This window comes from Procambarus clarkii, chromosome 35 (genome assembly GCF_040958095.1).
Source record: "Procambarus clarkii isolate CNS0578487 chromosome 35, FALCON_Pclarkii_2.0, whole genome shotgun sequence".
NCBI classification, from domain to species: domain Eukaryota; kingdom Metazoa; phylum Arthropoda; class Malacostraca; order Decapoda; family Cambaridae; genus Procambarus; species Procambarus clarkii.
The window spans coordinates 13,580,724-13,596,329 of record NC_091184.1 but is presented as its reverse complement, the minus strand read 5'-3'; the positions used below and the strand labels follow the sequence as shown (position 1 = coordinate 13,596,329).

Sequence of the window (15,606 nt, the reverse complement as noted above, 5' to 3'; positions counted from 1 at the left end):
GAATTTTGTAACTAGCTCATCAAGATTGTAACTTGCTTAGCTAAATGAATTGTTGGGTTCAGTCCCTGAGCCCATTATGTGCCTCTGCAACCCTTTCCACTACCGCCCACAAGATGGGTATGGGGTGCATAATAAATGAACTAAACTAACTTTAAGGCATCCTGAAAGAAAGCTTGGAGGGCTTGAAAAATTGCAGAACGAAGCCTTGAGGATAATCCTTGGGTGCCTTCGTACCACAAAGATACTTAATATGAGAAAGGAACTTAATATTCCGAGCGTTGTTTATCGTGTTACTGAAAATAACTGTCAAATTGGTATAAAAATGCTTAGGCTAGCTCATCCTAACCGTTGCACAGAAGCCCTCCAGAATTTCTTTATTGAATGTAAACATTGTTTCAAATAGATAAATAAAATTGGAACTGAACTCAGAAAGTATCAGATTTATAATTTGTACCAAGAGAGACAACAATAGCACTTTCCTGCACTGTAGGAAATTACACCCTTTTCAATTTTAATCCCTCCCTTTCCATCAAAGGAGCAAATTAGAGATCAGTCCCAGCTTTGTCTTGAGGCAAAGCTCAACGTCTTAAGCCATATTGATGCTCTGTCCACAGAGCATTCTCTCTCTCAAATCATATACACTGAAGGTTTCCTACAGCGCCCAACGGGTGCAGCTGGAAGTGCAGTTGTCCTGGCAATAGGATATGACTTATATTTTGAGTGGGGAGTCCGTATAAACAACTGGGCCTCTACCCTTCAGACTGAACTATTTGCCTTGCTCCTTGCACTGAAATGTGTACAAGTATCCAAACTTGATACATTAGTTGTAAGTGACTCTTTATCATCCTTAATTGCTCTCAACTCTTTAAGACATAACTGTAACATGCTTGTGTCTGAAGCTAGACACAAATACAATAACAACTTGAGGAACCTTATCATAAACAATAATCTCAACAAAAATCACATAGTTCTCAGAGGTGATTTCAATATTGACCTAGGGCTACAAAATAACCCTCAAGTAGACTGTTTCCTCAACAGCATGAATTCCTGTATGCTCATCCCCGCAATCACCAGGCCCACCCGAGTCACTCAAACATCTGCGACTACCCTGGATCACTGATGGACCAACATAACAGCTCCTCTTACATCAAGTATAATCACTGACAGAACAACTGACCACTATCCTACCTTCCTTGTAGCGAACATGGCCATAACACCACCAGGTAACAAGAAAATTACCTTTAGGTTACAATGTGAAGCGGCAATAGGCAATCTCACAAATGCCCTCCACAATGTAAACTGGGAATCTAAATTTATCAATACACAGGATAATAATTCGTTAACTAGGCTCTTTCCAAAATTTAAAGCCTTTACAATACTTATTGTCCTCTCCTCACCAAGCAAGTAACTGGCAAAAAGGTTAAATAATCCCTGGCTCACTAATGGCATACTTAAAGCAATCGACAAGAAACATGAATATGAAAAAAAAACTTAGGATTGGCCTAGTTGGAAAAGAAGTAGTTAAGAGGTATTCATCAGTGCTTACCAGTATAATAAGAGCAAAGCGTTCCTATTACGAGAATAGATTCAAAGAAGCAAAAGGCAACATAAAAAGCACATGGAGAGCCATCTCTACCATCCTAGGAGCTAAACAACATTTACATAATAAGATAAAAATCTCCAAGGATGGTTATACACCTGCAACAGATCTTGAAACAGCAACTGAATTTAATAGCTTCTTTTCATCGTTTGGTGCTCACCTTGCCCGAAAAATCCCAGAGACTCAGACATATGTTACCACATATCTTTCACGCAGCTATCCAAACTCTCTTCTCCTCTCTCCGGTCAGCCCTACAGATGTTGTGTCCATCATTCACTCGCTAAAAACCAAAGCTGGGAACATTAGTGAAATACCATCGATGGTACACAGGCGTGCCTCCCATGCCCTTGCACCATCCATAGCACTGCTGTTCAACAAATCCCTAGAGTGTCATACCTTCCCTGATATCCTTAAAAAAGCAAGAGTAACGCCAGTTCATAAAGGAGGTAACACGGCAGACATAAATAATTACAGACCCATATCGAATCTACCTATATTATCAAAATTATTTTTTTTTTTTTTACAAACAGCTCTACTCCAATCTTGTAAAATTCAATATACTAAGTCCCTGTCAGTTTGGCTTCCGCTCCCAAAAGAGTACCAACGATGCTATTGTTAGTCTGCTTGACTTAATCTTCTCAGCCCTTGACAAAAGTGAGTTTCCAATTGAACTCTTCATCGGCCTGAGAAAGGCCTTTGATACTGTTAACCATAACTACCTCTTACTTAAATTCCACCATTATGGAATCCGTGGCCTTGCCCTAAACTATATCCGATCCTATCTTAGTAACAGACACCAATATGAAGCCATCAATGATATAACCTCTCCCACTCTACCACTTAATTACCGTAAAGGTGCCACAGAGCAGCATCCTAGGACCCTCCTGTTTCTTATATACATCAATGATCTCCCTAATGTCTCTAACATACTTAAACCTATATTGGTGGCTGATGATACTACTCATCTACTCTGACCCCAACCCACTCCTGTTAAATAATGTTGTAAACAATTAATTAAAAAAAGTCTACTTGTGGATGTCAACCAACAAACCTCACACAAAACATAGAAAAGACCTACTATATCTTATTTGGAAACAAATCAACAAATGCAATTCAGCTTCAGATAGATAATGTAAACATTAGCAATAAAAATGATGGAAAGTTTCTTAGCCTATACTTAGACAAGAGACTCAACTTCCGCACCCATATACAACACATAACTAAAAAGGTTTCTAAAACAGTTGGTATACTGTTTAAGATCAGATATTATGTTCCCTACTCTGCTCTCCTCTCACTCTATTATGCACTTATCTATCCCTATCATTCTTATGGCGTTGTAACACGGGTTTGGGTTCCTCTCTCTTTACTTCCTACCTTCTACTCCCTCTACCCGTATTCTTACTTTTATTTCTAAACCAAGGGACTCCAAAACTTTTACCAAAGCCAACTCCACGCCACGTGGTCCTAAGACGATTGACCGACTTAGGATTCTACACCCAGTATGACGTGACCTAAGCTCTGAACAAAACCCTAGAGTCACCTCTGCTGCCACCACCAGACCAGTAATACAAGAGCAATGATCGAGGTCTGGATCGATCACGCTAATTAATCAACCTAGGGGCTTGATCCCCACTATAAACGATGACCTTGAGTGTGGAATAAATTACACGGTAATGATAATTCCGATTCGATGTTAGAATCGGCGCCCAATGCAACTCTGCCTCGTGTGGACCACGTGACCAGGACAAGTATACACATAAAACACATGGAAACAATAAAATGCAAATTAATAACAAATTTAATTTATTAAAAGAAAACTAAAACAAAATCTAAATATGTTCACTCCCTATCACTTTAACACTCCCTACTTGACCTGAGTGGCAAATGAGACTATTTCTATACTTAACAATAGCAACTATACCTTGGGCGACCAGCTAGATGTCTTGGCTGGTCTAGGGGAGAGGTAAGATGTTTGACCTCTCCTAGCTGCTTCCGTGACCACACTGATCTGTCCTCGTCTGATCTCGCCCAGACTAGAACATTGTATTGTTCCGCATCGCTTACCCAGTTACTTTAGCAAGGTTAAGTTATAACAATTAAACTCTGTTTGTACTGAATTGATCCAGACTGGTTGAATTATTTTACTGAATTAAATTACAAACATCTAACGGCAGAGCTGTTCCCGATCACAAAAATGGTTATTAAAACTTTGAGAAATATTAGACATGTCAACCCTGCTGACCTATGACCGCCGGTCACTCCGCCTTAAAAGTTAGATCCGATTCGTGACGTCACTGATGGTGACTTAACTCAATAATTAGAATACTCTTGATATTGTATCCAGTACTATTATACAATACAATTTTAATAAAAATGAATAAAGGCTAATTTTCTCTAAATTACTGAATACTATAGGATGATTCATTATACGCAGATATGAACAAAGCGTCGGTTATTTCCACCGCGAATTCCCCTGGGGGTCAGGTCACCATGCGGCTCAGCTTCCCATTCTCTTTTGTCGATAAACCACTCTGGATAATTCTTACAACAGCCTAGTCTGTTACAGCGTTTGTGCTTGGGGTTCAACCTCTGCACACTACCTCAAGCCCATCATCATCCAGTAAAAATCTGCTATCAGGACAATAACTAACTCTACCTTCAGACAACACACAGCTCCCTTGTTCAAATCCTTAAACATGCTAAACAAATTCACTCTATACATTCTCCTGTGTAAATTACGTTTATAAAGCCCTTTTTCTAACTGCAAACCCTGTTCTGAAACTCTTCCTGGACAGATGTAATAGAACACATGGCCACGTCCCCACCAGACATAAATATCTCTTTGATATCCCCAGAGTCAAACTTAATCTATGTAAACACTCTATGTAAATAAAGGGACCTAGTCTATGGAACTCACTCCCTTATAATGATTTGAAAAGCTATCCAACTTCTGCCATATTCAAAAATAAAACCAAAAAGTACCTGTATTACTTTTTAAGTACAAGGGAGTAATGCGCAAAGCGTCCCTCACCTGTGACGTCACAGCGTCATCTGACGCCATATCAACACAGCGGCCATTTTGTCGTCAGTTCAGTCATGGCGAGGACTAACCCTTCATGCAAACTGCACCTACTATCAAGAAGAAGAAGATTTTGTGTTCCACCGATAGTATTATCGTAAGTAAGCACTTATATTTTATATTTTATTAAATTAATTGATTCTATTTTTCTGTAATAAAGGTCCAAAGGGTTGTTAAGGAACAAGGGTGTAGCGATACCGACGCTCAGTGCGCTCAACTCACACCAAAGTATCACCTGTGTAGCTTCTGTAATTAGTGTTAATTAGTTATGCTATAAGATAATGAAGCGGGTATAAGATTAACTCGCTACAAGGGTACTGTGTTGGGAGGTGAGGGCTGGTACTGGTGTCTGTGGGGATGTGAGGACTTGTACCAACCACTATCACCACCAGTACCTTGTCTTGCATCCTGCTTAGTATTCCTATTGAGATATGAAGTATTATTGCATTCATATAATTATTCATTCACAGTCATTACTATTTTTATGGGCTATGTTCTGTTACCCTAATGCTTATTACCCCTGGGCATGTCCATTTACTCTCCAGCCCTTCACAAGCCAATGCTGCACCCCCTCCATGCCCATACTTACTGTGCTTATTCTTACAGGACTGCACTGCATTATGTGGTGCTCACTGCCTGGACACCTTGATACATGCATTATAGGGTTCTGGTAGTTGTTCTACTCACCAAGCCCTTCCAAGGCCAGGCTTGACATGTGAGAGCTTGGTCCAACAGGCTGTTGCTTGGACAGGCCCCTCAGGCCCACATATCCACCACAGCCTTGTTTGTCCGGCACTTCAAAATCAAATGTTTATTTACGTAAGGTACATACATATTTTTAGGTAAGGTACTCTTTATTTGGGTAAATTTATCTTCGTAGCATTTAGTTTTGGCTCGTCTAATTATCTTGGATAGCAATAACGAGTAATTCTTTGAGAATTCTTTGGAGACAATTCCTAACCTATACTTCTCCCAACCTATACTTCTTCTCAAGGTCATCTTCACTTCTTGAAGATGTTCAGGTTTTATCTTGAAGATGTCAACGGTTGTTCCAGCAATACTGTATTTCTTTTATTGCTGAAAACCTGTTTTCAGCCATAAAAAAATAATCCTGAATCCAGAAAAAAATCCCTTTTGTATCATCTGGAAATTTTCAAATATTGCTGATCAAACCTGAGTCTAAATTATTTGTATATATTATGAATTACAGAGGTCCCAGGACAGGGTTTTTAGGCACTCCACTTACATTTTCCCACTCTGACTTAACCCCCATTTATACAAACTCAGTCTTATCTTTTAGCTAATAATTTATTGTACACACCATACTCAGCCTGTGTAGGGTAGTTTATTGTGCATGTGTAGTATATATATTTGTGTAGTATATTTGGTATATTTAATGCCTCTAACCTCTCCTCATAGTTCTTGTCCTTCAGTTCTGGGAGCCACTTAGTAGCATGTCTTTGCACCTTTTCCAGTTTGTTTATGTGCTTCTTAAGATATGGGCACCATACAACCGCTGCATATTCCAACTTTGGTCTAACAAAAGTCATGAACAATTTCTTGAGTATTTCGCCATCCATGCATTTAAAAGCTCTGAATATTATCCTTTACCTGCAATTGGTTGTTGCTGTATTTATAGAATATGATTTGTTCTACTTTACATTTGTTTGTTCCTTTTTTTCAAAATTTCGTTCTGCCTCTCTCCTCACTGCCGTGTAGTTGTTTCTCTTTGTATTACTGGTATGTTTGGGGGTTTGGCCTCTTCGTATATTGATTCCATTTTTGTGTCTTTTGGTCTCTGTCCGTCTTGAAATTTCAGTTGAACAAATCCTGTTTCCTAGTTCTGCATCTTTGTTTTGGTATAAATGTTTTTGTTCCTTTATCATATATTTCACAAAATTGACATACTGTGCATTAATTCATCTCAATTACTTCCTTTCCTAACAGCAAGCCTTTCCAGTAAAATTCTTTGAATTCTTTTCTGACTTCTGGCCTAATGTTTGTTTTATCCTAGTGTGTTTGATGCCTAGCGTGTGTCTGGTGCCTGTTGTGTTAAACCGAAGATAAATGCATAAGTATAGGTCAGTAATTTCTCCAGCTTTGAAAGGGGCTTTCATTATGCAGCAGTATTCCACTCTAGAGAGCACTAGCGTCTTGAAAACTATCATCATCGGTATAGCATCTCTAGTGTGAAAAGTTCTTGTTATCTATCCTGTCATTTTTCTTGCAGTTGTGACGGCTACTTTATTGTGTTCTTTAAATGTAAGGCCTTCTGACATCAGTACACCCAAATCCTTTGCGTTGCTTTTCCGTTCAATGTTATGATTTGACTGAGTTTTGTAAGTGGTTTCCGTTTTTATATTTTTTATTTTTTCCGTAGCGCATGAGCTGAAACTTATGTTCGTTAATCACCATGTTATTTTCTGTAGCCCATAGAAAGACCTGATTTACATCTGATTGGAGGTTTGCCGTGTCCTCTATGTTGCCTACTCTCGTGAAGATTCTAGTGTCATTTGCAAAGGATGATCAAGTACTATAGGTTGTGTCCTTGTCTATGTCCGATATGAGGATGAGAAAAAGTATTGGAGCAAGCACAGTACGCTTGGGGACTGAGCTCTTTACGGTTGATGGTCCAGATTTTATTTTGTTGACTACTACACATTGGGTTCTATTAGTCAGGAAGTTGTATATCCATCTGCCTATTTTTCCGGTAATTCCTTTTGAACGCATTTTATGTGCAATAACACAATGGTCACATTTGTCAAAGGCTTTTTTTTGTCAAAGCGTTTTGTTTGTCTTCCATGGCATCTAGTGCCATGTCAGAGTGGTCCAGCAACTGTGATAGGCAAGAGCGCCCTGTTCTGAAACCATGTTGTCTGGGGTTATGGAGATGCTGTGATTCCATGTATTTTGTGATCTTACTTCTTAGCATTCTCTCAAAGATTTTTATGATGTGCGATGTTAGTGCTATCGGTCTGTAGTTTTTTGCCTCTGCCTTATTTCCTCCTTTATGGGGCGGTGCTATCTCTGCTGTTTTTAGTATGTCAGGGACAATGCCAGTATCTTGGCTTTGTCTCCAAAGAATGTGAAGGGCCTGCGATAACGTTTTTTACAGTTCTTGATGAATATAGAGTTCCAAGAGTCAGGGCCTGGTGCAGAGTGCATAGGCATACTGTCTATGGCTTCTTCAAAATCCAGTGGGGATAGGATCACATCTGATTTATGATTTGATGTTGGTATCATATCCATGAAAAATTCATTTGGGTTATCAATCAGATGGATGGAGAGCTACACTCGTGGTGTCCCATTTTCCCAGCACTCTTTGTCATATAATGCTTTGAAACTTTTGACGGATTTGGCCTCCACCACCTTCTCACCTAACATGTTCCAACCGTTTACCATTCTGTTTGCAAAAGTGAATTGTCTTACATTTCTTCGGCATCTTTGTTTAGTTCGTTTAAATCTATAACCTCTTGTTCTTGAAATTCCAGGTCTCGGGAAATCTTCCCTATCAAGTTTATCAATTCCTGTTACTGTTTTGTACGTAGTGATCATATCTCCTCTTTTCCTTCTGTCTTCTAGTTTGGAATATTTAATGCCTCTAATGTCTCCTCATAAAACCTGCCCTTCAGTTTTGGTATGAATGTTTGTGTGCCTTCATCGTATATTTTGCAAAATATGGAATACATCTCATTTACTTTACTTTAAGAATATGGTTCGATCAATTAAAAACCCTCTTGTTCAAATTGCAAAGAGACTGAAAGAGATGCAGCATGCTCAATGGATTATATATTAGTGATTATTATTAGGATTATATATTAGTGAATCATATTAGTGATTCAATTATTATGGTCATAAAACAATAAACAAATAGTTTTGGTGTTATTACACTCTATTCACAGGTTATATATAAGTATCTGCATGTTTTGTTCACCATTACAAACCACTAAGTTGGTTTGATTTTTGTTGAGATTGTTATTTATGATAAGATTCCTTACGTTATCTGAGAATGAAGCTATGTCGGTATTGGGAAATCTATAGATGGCACTTATAGTCAAGGAGGATTTAAGGGATTTACTGGAGAACTTGGCAAAGGTATATTCACAATAGTCGTCTCTATTACTAATGAGACTATTGCAGATGAAGGTATCTTTGTAAGATATTGCTATGCCACCTCCTTTTTTTATTAGGCCTGCAGTTGTGAATGGCTTTATTATCAGCCAAGTTGTAGCATACAACATAGCATATATATGTATATGGCATACATATATATATATACACATATATATATATATATATGTATATGGCATACATATATATATATATAAACACATATATATATATATATATATATATATATATATATATATATATATATATATATATATATATATATATATATATATATATATATATATATATATATATATATATATGTTATGTTACAACATAACAGGCCAATTACACTGGATTAATCTTTGTGTTTAGATAGGAGATGCCTCGTATGGGCCAATAAGCCTTCTGCAGCCCCTATGTTTATCCCTTATGTATCCCCCCATGTTTTCACCTTCATTGTATTATCACCTGACCTAATGCGGGTATAAAATCAACTAATATATATATATATATATATATATATATATATATATATATATATATATATATATATATATATATATATATATGTCGTACCTAGTAGCCAGAACTCACTTCTCAGCCTACTATTCAAGGCCAGATTTGCCTAGTAAGCCAAGTTTTCCTGAATTAATATATTTACTATAATTTTTTTCTTATGAAATGATAAAGCAACCCTTTTCTCTATGTATGAGGTCAATTTTATTTTATTGGAGTTAAAATTAACGTAGATATATGACCGAACCTAACCAACCCTACCTAACCTAACCTAACCTATATTTATAGGTAAGGTTAGGTTAGGTAGCCAAAAAAAGCTAGGTTAGGTTAGGTTAGGTAGGTTAGGTAGACGAAAAAAACATTAATTCATGAAAACTTGGGTTATTAGGCAAATCGGGCCTTGAATAGTAGGCTGAGAAGTGCGTTCTGGCTATTAGGTACGACATATATATATATATATATATATATATATATATATTCAAAATTCGTCAGTGTACTACATTTTTGTTGTTGCTTTTAGGTGATGCTTTTAACCAGTGTACGTGGGTCTGATTGTGCAACCACAGTTCGAAGAATAATGAAGATATGAACAAACGGCCTGTGGTCACTATACAGTCTGGAAGGGCAAAAGAAGAAATTGGCATTTCTACAAAAACAAGAACTATATAATGTTATTTTAAGTAAGTAACCAAAAAATTAAATAATTTTTTTTAAAGTTTAAAATTCACTTAAAAATGTAAATTTTAAGTTAAAAAATTTTAACCAAAAAACTTAATATTTTTCATATTTGGAACCATTCCATAATCCCAAGCATAAATGATTATATTTCTATCACTTGCTCTTAAGATTGTTTCATTTAATAGAGGTTGGGCATAATTGTTCTCTGCTGCTAATAGAACTGACTGACTTAGCTATAGGAAAATGTAAACTTAATTGGTTTATCCATTACAGTATTTTGCAGTTTATTTCATGATCCTGTGCTTAATACTTGCATAAATAGTAGATTACAAAATGCATTTTTATATCATTAGTATTGAATAATAATAATGCAAATAATTGACTTATAAATGATGTACAATTAATTGGTAGGTGATATTATATTATTAATATTTTTTCATTCTTGCAAAGCCTTAACAAAGTCATTAACATGTTAATATAAACTTGATCACCTTCCACTTATTTTCTCATGTGCTACCTACATGTACAAAACCTTATTCCTAAGTGCATATTTTGTTCTGAAACTTGTCCTTTATATGTTGTGTATCACCATCTCTGGAGAGTTTTATCTGATTGATGTATAAATTACTTTTAATTTTACAGAATATTATTGTTATACTGAATTTATTATTATATAAATAACTTAATTTTACAGAATCATCTATCAACGCACATCCACAAGTTGAGGAGGAGGATGTGACCTTCCAGATGTCTGAAGTACTGAAACAGGCACCAAACAGGCCTGGTGGATCTAGGTACAAGGTAAAATAATTTAAATTTTTTTTTTTTTTTTTTACTAATTGTCCGATATATATATATATATATATATATATATATAATGTGTCGTACCTAGTAGCCAGAACGCACATCTCAGCCTACTATGCAAGGCCCGATTTGCCTAATAAGCCAAGTTTTCTTGAATTAATGTTTTTTCGACTACCTAACCTAACATTTTCAGCTACCTAACCTAACCTATAAAGATAGGTTAGGTTCGGTCATATATCTCTATTAATTTTAACTCCAATAAAAAAAGAATTGACCTCATACATAATGAAATGGATAGCTTTATCATTTCATAAGAAAAAAAATAGAGAAAATATATTAATTCATGAAAACTTGGCTTATTAGGCAAATCGGGCCTTGCATAGTAGGCTGAAAAGTGCGTTCCGGCGACTAGGTACGACATACATATTATATATATATATATATATATATATATATATATATATATATATATATATATATATATATATATATATATATAATATGTATGTGTGTGTGTGTGTGTAATTACCTAAGTGTAGTTAAAGGATGAGACCGTCTTCCCAGCACTCTTTGTCATATAACGCTTTGAAACTACTGACAGTCTTGGCCTCCACCACCTTCTCACCTAACTTGTTCCAACCGTCTACCACTCTATTTGCGAAAGTGAATTTTCTTATATTTCTTTAGCATCTGTGTTAAGCTAGTTTCAATCTATGACCTCCTGTTCTTGAAGTTCCAGGTCTCAGGAAATCTTCCCTGTCGATTTTATCAATTCCTGTTATTATTTTGTATGTAGTGATCATATCACCTCTTCTGTCTTTTAGTTTTGGCATATTTAATGCCTCTAACGTCTCCTCGTAGCTCTTGCCCTTCAGTTCTGGGAGCCACTTAGTAGCATGTCTTTGCACCTTTTCCAGTTTGTTGATGTGCTTCTTAAGATATGGGCCAACTTCTGTTGTTGGGCACCACACAACAGCTGCATATTCTAGCTTTGGCGTAACAAAAGTCATGAACAATTTCTTTAGTATATCACCATCCATGTATTTAAACGCAATTCTAAAGTTAGAAAGCGTAGCATAGGCTCCGCGCACAATATTCTTTATGTGGTCCTCAGGTGATAGTTTTCTATCTAGAACCACCCCTAGATCTCTTTCTTTATCAGAATTCTTTAAAGATTTCTCACATAATGTATAGGTTGTGTGGGGTCTATGTTCTCCTGTTCCACATTCCATAACATGGCATTTATTAACATTAAATTCCATTTGCCAAGTGGTGCTCCATATACTTATTTTATCCAGGTTTTCTTGAAGGGCATGACAATCATCTAAATTTCTTATCCTTCCTATTATCTTAGCATCATCAGCAAACATGTTCATGTAATTCTGTATACCAACTGGTAGATCATTTATGTAGACAATAAACATCACTGGTGCAAGAACTGAACCCTGTGGTACTCCACTTGTGACATTTCTCCAGTCCGATACATTGCCTCTGATTACTGCCCTCATTTTTCTATGTCAGAAAATTTTTCATCCATATTAGAAGCTTACCTGTCACCCCTCCAATATTTTCCAGTTTCCAGAACAACCTCTCTATGTGGAACTGTCGAATGCCTTTTTTAGGTCCAAATAGATGCAGTCAACCCAACCATCTCTTTCCTGTAATATATCTGTTGCTCGATCATAGAAACTGAGTAAATTCGATACACAGGATCTTCCAAATCGAAAACCATACTGTCTGTCTGAAATTATATCATTTCTCTCCAGGTGTTCTACCCATTTAGTTTTAATTATTTTTGCCAATATTCCAATTCCAATTTTTTCCAATAATGTGTGTGTGTGTATGTATATTTGTGTTGTTGAATATGACCGAAAGTCAGTCTTTCTGCCCCTCTCCTTACTGCTATTGTTGTTTCTCGCATCTGTGTATTGGTTGTATGTTTGGGCAATTTTTCCCCTTTTCCTAGTTCTGCATCTCTGCTTTAGTATAAATTTTGTTGTGCCATTATCATATATTTCACAAAACTTGACATACATCTCATTTACTTCATGTCCTAACAGCAAGTGTTTGTCAAATTCCTTAAGGAAATATCTGAGTTCCCCATAATGACCTCTCCACAAGTCAGGTTTTTCAACTGCTTCAAGCTCATTTTCTTCCAGATTATAATGCATTGCATACTTTATTCCCAAAAAGACATGGTCACTTTTACCCAAGTGACCATGTCACTTGGGTAAAAGGAGGGAGGTACCAAAGGAGGGAGGTACTGAATGATAAATATATCTTTCTCTTTCCTGGTAAATATAATATCCAGCATGGAGGGAACATCCCCTTCCCTCATCCTCGTAGCTTGTTTAACATGTAGAAACATGAATGTATACAGGGTGAGGTTTACGAAATTATATATATATATATATATATATATATATATATAATTGGTCTCTGGTCTATATATATATATATATATATATATATATATATATATATATATATATATATATATATATATATATATATATATATATATATATAAGTTTGTGTGTGTGTAATTTATATAAATAAATAATTAAATATTAATTTTGTTAATATCTTTTCAGGGAAAACTTGCAAGTACAATTCGTATACAAGAGGGGCAACAAGAGCCAGTGGATGTCTACTAAGAAAATATATAAGTCTTTATCCTCACACTCTTGATATATGGTCTTCTCTGGTCTCTTTATTTTCTCTCCTCACAAATGTCCCTTTTTTTTATTTCTTTTACGTTTCTCTCCTGTTTTTCTTGTCTTTTAATCTCTCCTTTCCTCCTCTCTTCTAACACCTCTCGTTTCCTGTCTCTTCTAGCTTCTCTCTTCCTTTACTTTTTATATTTGTGGTATTCATTTATGTCATTTTTATCTTGTATATTTTTCTTGTATCTTTTTCTTATCTTGTGTTTCTCTTCCCCTTCTCTTCAATGATTTCTCATTTCTCTCCTCTCTCTGTTGTTTCTGTTCTGTCTTCTCTCTCCTTGCCTTAATTTTGTTCTGTCTCCTCTTTTGTTGTGTGTGTGTCTTTCTGTCTCTGTCTGTCTCTCTCTTTCTCTCTCTCTCTCTGGCTCTCTTGCTCTCTCTCTCTCTCTCTGGCTCTCTCTCTCTCTGGCTCTCTTGCTCTCTCTCTCTGGCTCTCTCTCTCTCTGGCTCTCTCTCTCTCGCTCTCTCTGGCTCTCTCTGGCTCTCTCTGGCTCTCTTGCTCTCTCTCTCTGGCTCTCTCTCTCTCTCTCTGGCTCTCTCTCTCTGGCTCTCTCTCTCTCTCTCTCTCTCTCTGGCTCTCTCTCTCTCTCTCTCTCTGGCTCTCTCTCTCTCTCTCTCTCTGGCTCTCTCTCTCTCTCTCTGGCTCTCTCTCTGGCTCTCTCTCTCTCTCTCTCTCTCTCTCTCTCTCTCTCTCTCTCTCTCTCTCTCTCTCTCTCTCTCTCTCTCTCTCTCTCTCTCTCTCCCTCTCCCTCTCTCTCTCTCTCTCTCTCTCTGGCTCTCTCTCTCTCTGGCTCTCTCTCTCTGGCTCTCTCGCTCTCTCTGGCTCTTTCGCTCTCTCTGGCTCTCTTTCTCTCTGGCTCTCTCTGGCTCTCTTGCTCTCTCTCTCTGGCTCTCTCTCTCTCTCTCTGGCTCTCTCTCTCTGGCTCTCTCTCTCTCTCTCTCTCTCTCTGGCTCTCTCTCTCTCTCTCTCTCTGGCTCTCTCTCTCTCTCTCTCTCTGGCTCTCTCTCTCTCTCTCTGGCTCTCTCTCTGGCTCTCTCTCTCTCTCTCTCTCTCTCTCCCTCTCTCTCTCTCTCTCTCTCTCTCTCTCTCTCTCTCTCTCTCTCTCTCTCTCTCTCTCTCTCTCTCTCTCTCTCTCTCTCTCTCTCCCTCTCCCTCTCTCTCTCTCTCTCTCTCTGGCTCTCTCTCTCTCTGGCTCTCTCTCTCTGGCTCTCTCGCTCTCTCTGGCTCTTTCGCTCTCTCTGGCTCTCTTTCTCTCTGGCTCTCTCTGGCTCTCGCTCTCTCTCTCTCTCTGGCTCTCGCTCTCTCTCTCTCTCTGGCTCTCTCTCTCTCTCTGGCTCTCTCTCTCTCTCTCTCTCTCTCTCTCTCTCTCTCTCTCCCTCTCCCTCTCTCTCTCTCTCTCTCTGGCTCTCTCTCTCTCTGGCTCTCTCTCTCTGGCTCTCTCGCTCTCTCTGGCTCTTTCGCTCTCTCTGGCTCTCTTTCTCTCTGGCTCTCTCTGGCTCTCGCTCTCTCTCTCTCTCTCTGGCTCTCTCTCTCTCTCTGGCTCTCTCTCTCTCTGGCTCTCTCTCTCTCTGGCTCTCTCTCACTCTCTGGCTCTCTCTCTCTCTCTCTGACTCTCTCTCTCTCTGACTCTCTCTCTCTCTGACTCTCTCTCTGGCTCACGCTCTCTCTCTCTGGCTCTGTGGCGCTCTCTCTCTGGCTCTCGCTCTCTCTCTCTGGCTCTGGGTCTCTCTCTCTGGCTCTCATATTTCATTTGATTTAAAAATGTCTGAGATTTTTTACTTAATCTAAGTTAAATTGCATGGTGCTAATATGAATATTATACATGACTGTTTTTTCTTTTCTTTCTCTTTCTCCCTTTCTTTCTTTCCTTCTCTCTCTTTTTCTTTCTCTTTCTACATGAATATTATACTTGACTGTGTTTACATTCACTTGTAGATTTTTATTTTAGTTAATTAGTCCTAAACTTTTGATTAATAGATTTTTATTATTAGTCATAGAAAAACTATAGTGTTATATGTATACTCGGAAAATTTTACTTGTTTTAGTTTTAAGTAACAATAACTGCTTGTAACGTCAGACTGATCTC

At 37.6% G+C, this 15,606-nt stretch overlaps 1 long non-coding RNA gene across 1 annotated transcript; it reads left to right on the top strand.

Annotated features, from left to right (window-relative positions):
• Positions 1 to 5,289: 5,289 nt before the first annotated feature.
• Positions 5,290 to 13,907, top strand: LOC138371365 (uncharacterized). The gene is made up of 3 exons (XR_011230416.1): positions 5,290 to 5,521; positions 10,684 to 10,790; positions 13,388 to 13,907. It is a non-coding gene; the product is annotated as an uncharacterized lncRNA (long non-coding RNA).
• Positions 13,908 to 15,606: the final 1,699 nt, after the last annotated feature.